Raw genomic sequence first — 14,689 nt, forward strand, 5'->3', positions numbered from 1 at the left:
TCCCAAACATATGTATGTGTTGAATAGGCTATTGATTGTTTAAAGTAAAAATAATTAAAAAGTAATTTGCGTTTACAACATCTGTAGAAGTAAAACAAAGACAAAATGTACAAAGGGGAAAGGGTGGTGGTTGGAATGATGCTGCTGAAAAATTTCTTACACTGTTTATGAAGTAGTAGATTTTTTTTAAGATGGAGGTTGACAAAGATGCACATTTTAATATCTGGAGCAACCACACAAAAAAAGGACAATACAAAACACCCAATCAATGGAGGAAATAAGATTCAACACCAACCAAAATTAGAGAATTTACCTTGGCAGGGAAAAGGCACAGATAAAGAAAGGGCAGACGAGATGATTTATATGTAGAAAATACAGGGAAATACGGTAGAATCAAACCCAAATATATTGATATTGTATGTAAATAGACTTAATATACAAGTTTAAAGGTAGATATTATAAAACTAATAAAAATAAAAGAAAGACCAACTATATGTTATTTGTAGAAAACACAGTTTAATCCTAAGGACACAAAGAAGCTAAAAGTAAAATGCTGGAAAAAGATATGCCCTATACACACTAACTGAAAGAAAGCTGCCGTAGCTTTATTAATACTAAAGCAGACCTTAAATCCAACAGCTTAAGAGAAAGGGAGGGACAGCTTATAATGATAAACGGATGAATTCATCAAGAAGACATCATAATCTTAAATGTGTGTATCTAATAACAAAGCTAACACTTGAAGCAAAAACTGTCTGAAGATGGACTTAGAGCGGGACCCAGGTCTTGCGTGCCATTCTCCACTACCAGGACTCTTTGGAGAAATGGTGGATCCCAGGGCAGGGGCAAGGAAAGCACCAGAGAAACCTGGAATATTGTGTTTCGTCAGAAGTAAGGCAGGACTCAAGCAGCAACAGCATCATGGGGAGAGGGCATGGAAGCCAGCTGGAGGGGCTCCTGCGGGCCATATATGGGAGAATTTTAGCATGAAAAAAAACAAGTGAAGGTAACAGATTATATCTCATTTAATAAAATGGAAAACCATGAATCTACGCTGATAAAAATAAATACATAGGCTGGGCGCAGTGGCTCATGCCTGTAATCCCAACACTTTGAGAGGCCAAGGTGGGTGGATCACTTGAGCCCAGAAGTTTGAGACCAGCCTGGCCAACAAGGTGAAACCTCATCTCTACTAAAAACACAAGAATTAGCTTGGCATGATGGCGTGTGCCAGCTACTTGGGAGGCTGAGGCAGGAGAACTGCTTGAACCTGGGAGGCAGAGGTTGCTGTGAGCTGAGATCATGCCACTGTACTCCAGCCTGGGCAACAGAGCAAGACTCTGTCTCCATAAATAAATAAATTATCTGAAGGGTTGATGAGGAATGGAATATTTACATATTCTCATAATCTACCCCCCAAACGTTGTTAGTTCCAAAGAGGGAACGACTGAGCTCACAGTGGACAAGTCTGGCAGGCGCCTCACTGGGTACTCGTAGCTGAGCTCAGGCAACCCCAACAGCAGGGCACAGGAAGGAGACCACATGACTTCGGCAGTTTTGCTGCCACAGGTGCATAGTTTGAATGTCATGGCGAGGAGACACTGGACAAATCCAAACTGAGGGAAAAGTTACAACATAACTGTCTATCTTCTTCAAAAGTTTCAGGGCCAGAAAAGCCAAGGCAAGACTGCTAACACCTCCAGGCTGAATAGGAACTAGGTGCCGGCTGTCTCGTGGGCATGTGATCTGGACTGAGCCACTCGCCATCTAAACGAGGCCTTGCTGGGGACAGTGGGTGGAAGCGGAGTGAGGTCTGGCTGTCAGGGAAGCAGTCGATCCATGTTCAACTCTGGGTCCTGCTGGCTGTGTCGTGGTTACATAGGAGAACACGGTTGGTCGTAGAAAAAACAAACTCAAAAACATGGGGGTGACAGGGTGACAGGTCTGCAACTTATCATGAAGTCCTTCAAGAGAAAGTTATTTTACTGTACTTGCCGCTTTTCTGCAAGTCTGAGATTGTTTCAAAGTGAGAAAGCTTTTACAAATTAAATTGGCCAGCCATAAATAGGGAGGAAGTATTTGCAATTCATACGTGACAGAAGGCTTGCAGGCAGAATCTACGACCATCACCTACGATCCGACGAAAAGGAAAAACAGCCCAATAACAGTGGACGACATGCTTGACAGGCATTTCACAAAGGAGATGAGCAAATGGCCCGCAAGCCCAGGAAAGGTGTTCAGGGCCGCAGACACTAGGTGGGCATGCGGGGCGCAAGACACCGCCTCACGTCCCTGAAACGGCCAGAATGAAAAAGGCTGATGACTCCAAATGCTGGTAAGGACGTGCAGCCGCCAGAACCCACAAGCTGCTGGTGAGAATGCAGAAAGGTGTGAGTTCTTTCCACACGCACTTGCCAGTTGCTTATAAAGTTAAACATACACTTAGTGCACAATCCAGAAATTCCACTTCAAGCATTTATCCAAGAGCTGTTCAAACGTGTGCTACACACAACTTGCACACAAATGTTCATGGCATCTTTATTAACAACATATTAAAAAATAGCCAGAGGCTGGAAACAGCCTGGGTGTCCAGCGAGGGGAGCGGATCAGCTATAGTACCTTCACAGGTGGGATGCGCCTTACCCACCGGTAAGAACCCGTGAGCCGGAGACAGGCGGCACCAGGAGGACTCTGAAGAGCAGAGCACCAGGCGCAGAGGGCACATGTGGCAGGTGGGAAGTTCAGGGACAGGCAGAGCTCACCTGTGCCGCTAGACACCAGCTCCACAGTGGCTCGGGCCAGGGGACAAAACGAGATTTGTGGGGCGAGGGGAAGTGGGTGGCACGGGAGCCAGCATCTGTCAGAGCAGCCAAACCACGCATTTCTCATACCTCAGTTTTCACAAGCGTAAATGTCAAAGCAGGCTGGCACACAGGCATGCACACAGGCAGACAGTGCCCCATCCATGTACACACACATGTGACTATGCACACACACACCAAAGGAAGCCTGGTGAGTCGGCACAGAGAAAGGGCTACACTGAAGTGTGCACAAAGCAGGGTAGAGCAAGGCCCTGCTAACTCGGAGACCAGGGGACCCCACCCTCCCTCAGGAGCCCTCCCAGCATGTGTGCCTCCTGTCCCTCTGACACACGGACTGCACCAGAGATCACCGGGCTGAAGACAGGCAGCCCTGAGGCTCCCAGTCCGCAAGCTCTGGACTGTACCTTGCGAGTGCTGAGGTGCCCAGAAGCCTCCTGGCCCCGCTAAAGCATGTGGCTTTGACATTAGGGACTGTCTCTTAGGGGCCACATCAGGACCCAAGGTGAAAGGGCTCCGAGGACAACATTGTGCCACTGTTCAGAGCTGCTTCCTTCCACCCGGGTGTCCAACTCAACTCAGCCCCTAGACACCCAGGTATGGGGTGCAGACTTCACCCGAGAAGCACTGGACACCCCTGCTTGGTCCCAGAAGCGGCGCCTCCTGCCAGCTTCTCCATGCACAGCCCCACGTGGAGGTGGGGGATCCTCTCCCCAGGACTCCAGCCGCAGGGTGCATGGGAAGCGCTTTTCCTCTCCAGCCTGCGGGTGAGGCGGCCCACACCAGAAGGGCGCAGAAGCTGAAACAGGCACCCGCTTGGCCAGGAGGCCCCCAGGGCGCCCGGGCCTCCTCCCCCAGGACACCAGCCCAGTGCCACCCACACGCCGCGGGTAGATGGGACGTGGATGAGACGCCGGACACACGGTCTCCACCCCATCCCGGGCTCCATGGGGTCTCTCGGTGTGAGGGGAGCCGGCCCCGCGGTGCCAGGGGAAGGCGGCCTGAGGCTCTGTGGGAAACAATGATCTCAGCTCCAGGCAAGCTGCTGTGCAACATCCCCTCGCTGCATTCTTATTAACACCTTAAGCCCAGCGTAAAGGCAGAGAAATAAAAATTTATTTCTCTTCTTTATGAGACACCTGGCAACACGTCCACAGAAGAATATCCATAATCACTTAGCCAAATTTCCATCCCATTTTACTCAATTTTCCAGAGAGCAGAGGTATATTTTTGGAGAGCAGAGATCTTTGTGCAATTTTCACTTCCCTTCCTCTTCCTTCCCCTTCCCGGCACATCCTCCCCCAGGAGCCCCAGGCGGGGACTGGGTTCGTGCCAACCTCACTTCCGGAACAGGGTTCATGCTTAGGCAACCCGACCCCTCTCGGGCGCTGGCTGGGGAGAGGCCGAGGCCCCCAGCAGAGGAGGAAGGGGCGCTGGAAGCTGCCAGGCCCTACATGGACCACCTCGGTGGGGTCCGGACAGCTCCCTGCGGAACACCAGGTCGGCAAGAGGAGCTGGACCGCAGCACCCCAAGCAGGTCACAGCCCCACCTGGCTGGCCTCTCTGGCTGGACTGGGAGAGGAGTTTCGGTACCTGGTGCCTTACACTGCATCTGAAGGAGGGTGACTCAGGTCCACTTCACTCCCTGAACCTTGGTCTCCCCAGATGAAAAAAGAACGGTATCTTAAAAATGCTCTAGGGTGGCTGTCAGAGGGAGAGGTAAGCGTAGGAAGTGCCTGGTGCATATTAGGTGTTGATAATGATTTTGGAAATTGTCCCCTACTGCAGAGAGGCCACAATAACCAAAAGCACCTCAGAGGTAATGACACCTCTGTATTCTTGGGAAACCCCTACAGGCATGAGATCTCCATTCCAGGTGAGGCTGCTGACCCTTCAGGACCCCCAGACAGGTGACACTGTGGGTGCCTTCAGGATGTGCAGGTTTTGGCCGTTGATTCAAGAGATGCTCAGATCCCACACCAGCGTCTGTGCCAGACTCCACAGACAGCAGGGGACGTGGCTAGGGGCGAGGGTCTAAGGATGCCGGGCTCCTCGCCAATCTCCAATTCCATGCACCTGGTGACTTGTGAACAGGCTCTCCGAGGCTTCAAACGTGTCCTTAAAGATCCCGAAACTGACTGCGCTACACAGGGGACATTTAGGGAAGAGCTTGTGGTGTTTTTCAACACTGGGGAGGTGAAAGGCTGAACAAGCCGTGATGAGAGCACGTGGCTGGTTCTTCAGCGCAGCTCGAGGGACACCACGTGGCCTGAGGCACACCCGTCACTCTCAGGCGTGGTGGCTCAGGGGTCCCGCCAGTGACGCTCCCCCAACACCCGCACTAAAGCCCTCTAAAGAGGCTGCTTTCACTGCTAGCTTTTCTGAACCTATACATTAGTTCTCTAATTTTTATTTGGCTTACAAAAGCAATTCGTCATAAACAATAACATTTTAAAGCACAAAGAAGAAAACAAAATCCTGATTAATTCTATAATCAGAGAGAACTCCTGCTATTTTGGGGCATATTTTCTAGTCTTTCTATCTTGATTGGTCAATTCAAAGGTAAATATACTTACATATAATAAAATTCATGTATTTTACGTAACTTTACATATACAAAGTATACTTTTAAGAGTCCCCCTTTACTGAGATATGTAGCACACTTCCTGTATGAGGTCTGCTTATTTAGCCATTTTATATTGCCATTTTATATATGGCATTTTGTATAGCCATTTTATATTTAGCCATTTTATATTTAGCCATTTTATATTATATTTTATATTACACTGCATATCACTATAGAAAAGGTCCCTGAGGTTGGATTTTTGACCTCACCACAATGCAAAGGGATGAGCAGGCAGCAGGAGCTGTCCTCTCACAATGTTGGGCAGCCCCCAGGCAGCCACGCATTTTTTCTGTAGTGATGAAGTCTCAGTGTGTTGCCCAGGCTGGTCTCAAACTCCTGGACTCAAGCCATCCTCCCACTTCAGCCTCCCAAAGTGCTGAGATTACAGATGTGAGCCACCGTGCCCGATTGGGCCACATGATTTCAATTTACGCATGTTTACTGGACGAAGCCCCATGGTAAGTCGAGGAGCAACTGTATTCTTCCACAGCTTTGGTTTTTACTAATCCCCTTAGATTTCTATATGGTGGTACAGGTGTTTATTAAGCAAACCTCAGCTGCTGGACATGGGACATTCCTGGCTTGACCCCTGAGGATCATGAACTTTCAGTCCATGTGATCCAGGTGTTAGATGGACACACAAGCTGCACGGCTGGGAGGCAAGTGACCCGTGAGGACACAGGGGCCGGTCCCTCCAGGCTGGGTCCCACATGCTCCACCCAGAACATGGGTCAGGTGACTCAAGGTACAGCTGAAGCATCTCTCCAGCACCTCCTGCAAGGACAGTGCCACTCCTCAGGTCTCTGTGCACCAGCTAAGAAAGGCTTCTCCATAGCACTGTGTCCCCCAACTCAAACCTTCCCCACCAGGGCAAGGTTCCCTTTGAACCACGGGTTACAGCTGCTGCCGGGGAACCCATACATCTTGTGCCCAGGAGCCACCACCCTGGCGGGAGCACAGGAAAAGGCAGGGTGGCAGACACGCTGGGACAGGAAGCAGCACACGTGGGACCCAGACAATCCCAGCTGGTGCCTCCTGGAACTTCCTTGTCTCATTTTCGTGCAGCAAGCCTGGCCTGAAAGGGGTGAATTACCAAAGATTCAGACCCTTGCACCCTAAGAGTTTCAGTTCAGGTCACATCACAAGGTAAGCCACCAACACCAGTCAAAAGATCCCTGAGGATGAGGAGAATTTAACATGAACAGAACGGGAGGGGAAGACCAATTCCAGCCCCATACACAGTGGCCAGAACTGCCACCCGTCCCATACACCCTCTTTAGAGTCTCCCCTCGGGAAGAGAGGCCCCAGGAACATAAAAGAGTTGCTCTCCAGATGTCTGGAGAAACAGGTCTGTGTGGCCATGAAAATGGCTGAGACCTTCATCTGTGGGAATGTGATCTGAGGCCACAGCGGTTATGCCCAGGAACATGCAGAGGCCTCCCAGCCTCCATGCAGAGAGAGGTCATGCTGTCCACAGGCTGCCCCCAGCCCATGCCCATCCTGGAAGACATGAGACTCCTCTGACAGACAACTTTAGCTCAAGGATCCCCACTGGCTTTGCCAAACACCTCAGAACTGCACTGTAGTCTCAGATCCTTGTGCCAATCTTCCTCCTCCTCTCCTTCTTCATGAGGATATGAGCTCAGTCTTGGTCTGCTGGGTTTCCCAACCCCCACCGAATCCCTCCCCATTTCCCCTGCAGGTGTGTTCCCTAATAAATCTAATTCCATCTTGCTACCTCCTTCTTGGGAGAGCCAGACTAGGTACATAGAAAATCCAATGAACAAAACAGATAAGCTCCTAGAATTAATAGATAATGGCAAAGATAATTTAGCAAGACTTTTGGATATAAAATAACATATAAAAAATTAATTGGCGAAGCATGGTGGATTATGCCTGTAATCCAAGCACTTTGGGAGGCTGATATGGGCACATTGCTTGAGCTCAGGAGTTTGAGACCAGCCTGGGCAACATGGTGAAACCCCATCTCCACAAAAAATACAAAAAATTAGCTGGGCATGGTGACATGCCTGTGGTCCCAGCTACTGGGAGGCTGAGGTGGGAGGATCGCCTGAGCCTGCGAGGCAGAGGTTGCAGTGAGCCAAGATCATACCACAGCACTCCAGCTTGGGTGACAGAGTGAGACACCATATCAAAAAAATACAAGACAAAATATAATTGTATTTCTGTGCATCAGCAACAAGTAGAAAATTATACCTTAAAGATACCATTTATAATGGTGTTAAGAAAATAAAGTCCCTAAGAATACATTTAACAAAAGCTGTGCAAACCCACATGTAGAAATTTATAGAATCTTGAAAGACCTACGCAAACATGGAGAGATATAGTATGTTCATAGATCAGCAGAATAAGTATTATAATGTCATCTTTCTCCAATTCAATTTATATTAGTCTTTTCTTGCACTGCTATATAAAGAAATATCTGAGACTGGGTAATTTATAAAGAAAAGAGGTTGAATTGGCTCATGGTTCCCTAGGCTGTACAGGAAGCATGGCAGCATCTGCTTCTGGGGAGGCCTCAGGGAGGTTTTACTCATTGTGGAAGGCAAAGCAGGAGCAGGCGTCTTACATGGCAGGAGCAGGAGCAAGAGAGGCGGGAGGTGCCACACACTTTTAAACAACCGTATCTTGTGAGAACTCACTCACTACCAGGAGAAGGGTAGGAGAATAGCACCAAGGGGATGGTGCTGATCCATTCATGAAGGATCCATCCCCATGATCCAATCACCTCCCACCAGGCCTCACCTCCAACACTGAGCGCTACAACTGAACATGAGATCTGGGTGAGGGCACAGATCCAAACCGTATCAGAGGCCTTACAATCCTAACCAAAATACCAATTTTATTGGCGGTGGGCAGGCAGAACTAGATTCTAAAATGTATATGAAAAAGAAAAGGTCAGATATAGCCATTCTTGAAGAATAACCACTATAGAAATTAAGACAGTCTTGTAGTGGTGTGGGGCAAGACAATTGGATCCATGGAACAAAACACACATATGCAGATTCATGCTTTATGACAGAAACAGTACTCTAGATCCAGCTTTTCAATTACTGGTGCTTGGCAACTGAATACACTTATGAAAAATGAATGCAAATAGGTTCCTGTCTCATACCATATGTTAAAATTAATCCCATGTACATAAAAAACAAAATTTAAAGATAAAACTATAGGTTGAGCATCTCAAATAGGAAAATCCAAAATCTGAAACTTTTTGAGCACCAACATGATGCTCAAATGAACTGTACACTGAAGCATTTCAGATTTCAGATCTCTGAATTAGGGATGCTAACAGGTAAACATAATGCTAATATTCCAAAATCTGAAAAAAAATCCAAAATCTGAAACATTTCTGGTCCCAAGCATATTGGATAAGGATACTCAACCTGCACTAACTTTTTAGAATAAAATATAGAAGGCTATCTTCCATGATTTCAGTGATGGGAGATATATATGTAGGGCATCAAACTACCTGACTTGAAGCTGTACTACAAGGTTACAGTGACCAAAACAGCAGGGTACTGGGTTGAAAACTAAAACAAAAACATAGACCAACAGAACAGGATCAAGAACCCAGAAATAAGGCTGCACATCTACAACCATCTGATCTTTGACAAGGTCGACCATAACACGCTATGGACTCCCTATTCAATAAATGGTTGCTGGGATATCTGGATAGCCATATGCAGAAGACTGAAGCCGGACCCCTTCCTTTCACCATATACAAAAATCAAATCAGGGTTAATTGAAGACTTACATGTAAGACCTAAAATTATAAAAACTCTAGAAGAAAATCTAGGAAATAACATTGTGGACATGGGCCATGGCAAAGAATTTATAACTAAGCTCCCAAAGGCAATTGCAACAAACATAAAAGTTGACAAATGGGACCTAATTAAACTAAGTTTCTGCACAGCAAAAGAAACTATCAACAGAGTAAACAGAAAATCTACAAAATGTGTTAAAATATCAGCAAACTATGCCTCTGACAAAGTTCTAACATCCAGAATCTATATGGAACTTAAACAACTCAACAAGTTAAAAACAAACAACCACATTAAAAAATGGGCAAAGGATATGAAGACACTTCTCAAAAGAAGACATACATGCAGCCAATAAACATATATGTTCACAATCATCAGAGAAACGCAAATCAAAACCACAATGAGATAATATCTCACACCAGTCACTATGGTTATTATTAAAAAGTCAAAAAACAACAGACGTTGGTGAGGTTTCAGAGAAAAAGGAACACTTACACACTGTTGGTGGGAATGTAAATTAGTTCAGCCACCGTGAAAAGCAGTTTGGAGATTTCTCAAAGAACTTAAAACACAACTACCATTCAACCCAGTGATCCCACTACTGGGTATATGCCCAAAGGAAAATAAATCGTTCCACCAAAAAAGCAAAACAAACAAAAACACACCCACTCATGTGTTTACTGCAGCACGATCATAATAGCAAAGACACGGAATCAACCTGGATGCCCATCGACAGTGGACTGGATACAGAAAATATGGTACGTGTACACAATGGAATATTACACAGCCAAAAAAACAATAAAATCGTGTCCTTTACAGCAACATGGATGTAGCTGAAGACGATTATCCTAAGCAAATTAACACAGAAACTGAAAACCAAATACCGTATGTTCTCACTTATAAGCGGGAGCTAAACATTGAACATACAGGAACACAAGGATGGAAATAACAGACACGGGGGGCTACTTGAGGTGGGAGGGTAGGAGGTGGGGGGGGACTGATAAACTGCCTATCAGCTACTATGCTCACTTACCACGTGGGTGATGGAATCATTTGTATCCAAAACTTCTGCAACACACAATCTACCCATGTAACAAACCTGAACATGCACCCCCTGAACTAAAATAAAAGTCACAAACAAACTAAAAAGTAAAAATACCCATTTGCTAACCGTAACATTTTTAAAAAACATAAATATGGATAGGTCTATATTGAAAGTTAAAATGTCTGTTCAGGAAAGGCGAACGCAAAGAAAGTTAAAATCTTGCTAGAAATTGAAAGATATATGGAATATACGTAACTAACAAAAGGCCATTATACAAATGCATAAGTAGCTCCTACAAATCAGTAACAACCCTCCAAAGAGTGGCAAACACTTGCACCAGAAATTCAAAAATGAAAAAATTAAAGTGGTCAGTGAATATAAAAAACATGTCCAACCTCATTAGTATTTAATATGTAAAAATTAAAGCCACAATGAGATACCATCATGCAGGAGCCAGATAAGCAAAACTTTCAAAGCCTGGCAATGCCGAATGTTCCAGAATGCTGTGCAATGGTAGCTTGCACACACTGGTGGTAGGAACGTAACTGGCATTTTGTAAAACAGCTTGGCACTGTGCAGTAAAGCTGATGATATCCTATGACCTAGCAATTCCACCCGTGGGTATTTACCCTAGAAAAACTCTTGCGTATATGCCCAAGAGATACTCACACCACAACATCTGTAACAGGCAAACATTGCCAGTCATCCAAATACCCATGAACAGTAGAATGGCTGAAGAAGTTATGGTATGATTAAAAAAAAAAACAGAATAGTACATATCAATGAGTGAATGTCAGTTATAGCTGACATGGTATCAACGTGATACCTTCATATTACAGGTATCAGTATGACCTCACTTATAAAATATGAAAGATGGCACTAACATAAAATTCAAGTGTAGACAAAATGAATCCATTATTGTGAGGAGCGTATGCACAGGTGGTAAAATTACAAGGAAAAGCAAGAGAGTGATTGCCACAAAAGATAAGATGATTTACCTGCACAGAGAGCAGGAAATATAATCAGAAAGAGCCAAGAGGCTTTCAGGTTACTAGAAATGTCCTGTATTTTAAACTAGGAGGTAGTAGTGGCTGCTGGCTTTATGATTAAACTTTAAACTATACATGTGTGGAGAAATTATATAAAGTCCATATAATCAAAAGCTGCTTCTTTTAAAAAACCAATAAATCCAAAACACAATGACCAATTTTCTATCATCATCTAATTCTGTCTTTCCACAGTATTCGAAAGAGCCGACGGTGTGTTTCTTGCAACTCTGTTCTCCTGGCTCCTGAGACTCTCCAACTCTCCTGCTCAACCTCTAAAAATTCAGGGTTGGTCCTGAACTTTCTTATCTGTACTTTCTTTCAAGGAAATCCCATACCATCAAGTACCATTTCTATGCTGACAATTCCCACACATGGAGTTCTAGCCCTGACCTCTCTTCTGCTTAGTTAGTGTCTCTTAGGACATTGTGCTGTAAACTCCAGCCACCTCAGCTTCCCAGGACAACCAGCTCCATCTCACCTCAGAGAAACTGCCGTGCTCTGCGTGGGCCCTGCTCCCTGTGCTGCAGACTGTCATCTTCATCCAGGTGGTAAGTCAGGGCAACTGCAGGACTCACCTTGGTTTCTCCAGTCTCTTAGGTCTCTGTCCTCCGCTGTCAGGTGTACATGAGACCCACTGTTATATTTTGTCTGGTTTCTTTGGGACTTTTGTTTGCATCAGGCAGGAGGGTAAATCTGGTCACTACTATTCCATTTGAACCAGAAGTTGAAGTCTTCCTTCTCTAATAATTTTAAAAGTGCAAATTTACAATGGTACATCACAGATACTTAATATTTGTTGAATTAACTACCTAATTTTAAAATAAGTACTAAGAAGGGTCTTGTCTCAGCAATAAAGAAAAACAAATACAAGATGGTAGATTTAAACTCAACCAAGTGAATAATCACATTAAATGTAAAGTCTAGGAATTCCAGTTAAAAGGTAGAGATTGCCAGATTAGATAAAACACACACACACACCCCCAACTGTATGCTGTCTACAAGATGATCATTTTAAATATAAAATCACAAATAAGACTAAAAGTAAAAGAATGAAAAAACTATACATCAAATTAATACAAATCAAAAGAAAGCTGGAGTGACTATAAAACAAAGTATATTTTAAAGCAAAGCATATTACCAGGAATAGGAAGTCTCTTTATAATGACAAACAGGACAATTCATCAAGGGAACATAACAATTCTAAATACCTAAGAGCCTAATAATAACAGAGATTCAAAATGCATGAAGTAAAAATGAGAGAAGTGCAAAGAGAAATAGGCAAATTCCTAATTATAGTCAGAGATTTCAACAGCACTCTCTCCATAATTGAAAAGTAAAAGTAGACACAAGTCAGTAAGGGTGTAGAAGACCTCAACAGGTAATATGATTAATACCAACCAACTTACACTGATGGACTTCACAAGACACTCCACCACCAAACAGCAGAACAAGATTCTTTTATTCTGCACTCACAGAACATTTACCAAGACAAACCTTCCTCAGGGTCATAAAACAAATCTCAGTAAATGTGAAAGAATGTACACAAAATATGTTCTCTGACCACCATGAGATTACACCATAAGTCAGTAACAGAAAGATATCTGGAAAACCCATAAATATTTGAAAGCCAAATAACAAACTATTCTAAACAACCCACGGATCAAAGAAGAGGAGAGAAATTAGCAAGTATTCTGAAATGAATACAAATGAAAGCACAGCATGTTAAAATTCGTGAGTCAGACACGGTGTCTCATACCTGTAATCCTAACACTTTGGGAGGCCAAGGCGGGTGGATCACCTGAGGTCAGGAGTTCGAGACCAGCCTGGCCAACATGGCAAAACCCCATCTCTACTAAAAATACAAAAATTAGCTGGGCATGGTGGTGGGTGCCTGTAATCCCACCTATTCAGGAGGCTAAGGCAGGAGAATTGCTTGAACCCAGTAAGTGGAGGTGGCAGTGAGCTGAGATCACGCCACATCACTCCAGCCTGGGCGAAAGAATGAGACTCCGTCTCAAAAAAAAAAAAAAGAAAAGAAAAAAACTAATTGTGGAATGCAGCAGAAGGATTTCAGTCACCTTACCCTCCATCTCAAGAAAAAGAAAAAAACCCGGAGCTGGCACAAGAAAGGAGATAATAAAGATGAGAGCAGAAATCCGTAGATATAAAGCAGAAAACAATACAGAAAAATCGATGACAAGAGCTGCTGCTTTGAGATGAGGAAAAGTGATTAATCTCTCTCCAGGCCAATCAAGGAGAAAAGTCACAATTTACTAATATCAGAAATGAGATTACAGTAACGCCATTACAGTTTCTACAGATATTAAATGAATAAGAAAATACCACAAACAACACTCTGCCCATTGATTTGACAATTCAGATGAAATGGACCAATTCCCTGAAAGATACAAGCTACCGTAACTCAACAACAATTCAGAACCATCTGAACAACAAAATAAAGGATTGGACTATAATGCAAAATAGACAATAAATCTTCATATGTCCACACTGAGATAACAAATGCTTGAATAAATACGTGGGGGAAAGATACCGTCTCCCATGCAGAACTTCAAATAATGCATGCAGATATTCTAATGTATGCAGATATTCTAATGTATGCAGATATTCTACTCTCAAGAAGCTCCCAGCCCTTCGAGTTCGGGCTGCACAGTGGCCCCTCCTAAAGACAGAAATAGGAAAAGGAGGAGAAAAGCAGCAAGTCTGCAGTGGAGAAAACATGACCTCATCCAGGCAGGGGTTAAAGTCAACACCAACAGTGAGAAGTCATGCTTGACAACATGTGATGAGAATGGCACTTTGCCCTGGTCTTCCTCCCAAAAACCTATACTCTCCAATCTAATCATGAGAGAAATATCAGACAAAACCCGACTGACGGATATTCTATAGAATACCAACCACTAATCCTCAAAATTGCTGGCGTCATCAAAACCGAAAATCCGAGAAAAGTCAAAGCTTAAAGGGGCCTAGGAGATAAAACAACCAAATGTAACAACATGATGTCCTGGATGGAATCTGGGAAGGGAGGTCATGCTGAAAAATCACCATCTGGCCGGGCACGGTGGCTCAGCGCTTTAGGTGGCCGAGACGGGCAGATCACCTGAGGTCAAGGGTTTGAGACCAGCCTGGTCAACATGGTGAAACCCTGTCTACTAAAAATAGAAAAATTAGCCAGGCATGGTGGTGCACACCAGTAATCCCCGCTACTCGGGAGGCTGAGACAGAAGAATTGCTTGAACCTGGGAGGCGGAGGTTGCAGTGAGCTGAGATCGCACCACTGCATTCCAGCCTGGGCGACAAAGCAAAGGAGGAAGGGAGGGAGGAAGGGAGGAAGGGAGGAAGGGAGG

At 44.7% G+C, this 14,689-nt stretch overlaps 1 long non-coding RNA gene across 1 annotated transcript in view; it reads right to left on the minus strand.

Annotated features, from left to right (window-relative positions):
* LOC108527077 (uncharacterized) overlaps positions 1-14,689 on the minus strand; it is a 56,419-nt gene that overhangs the window by 40,841 nt on the left and 889 nt on the right. The window contains exon 2 of the long non-coding RNA XR_001884687.1: positions 11,803-12,064. This is a non-coding gene — a long non-coding RNA (uncharacterized LOC108527077). The remainder of the gene's footprint in view (positions 1-11,802; positions 12,065-14,689) is intronic.

Source organism: Rhinopithecus bieti, unplaced genomic scaffold (genome assembly GCF_001698545.2).
Source record: "Rhinopithecus bieti isolate Rb0 unplaced genomic scaffold, ASM169854v2 scaffold_3734, whole genome shotgun sequence".
Classification (NCBI taxonomy): Eukaryota; Metazoa; Chordata; class Mammalia; order Primates; family Cercopithecidae; genus Rhinopithecus; species Rhinopithecus bieti.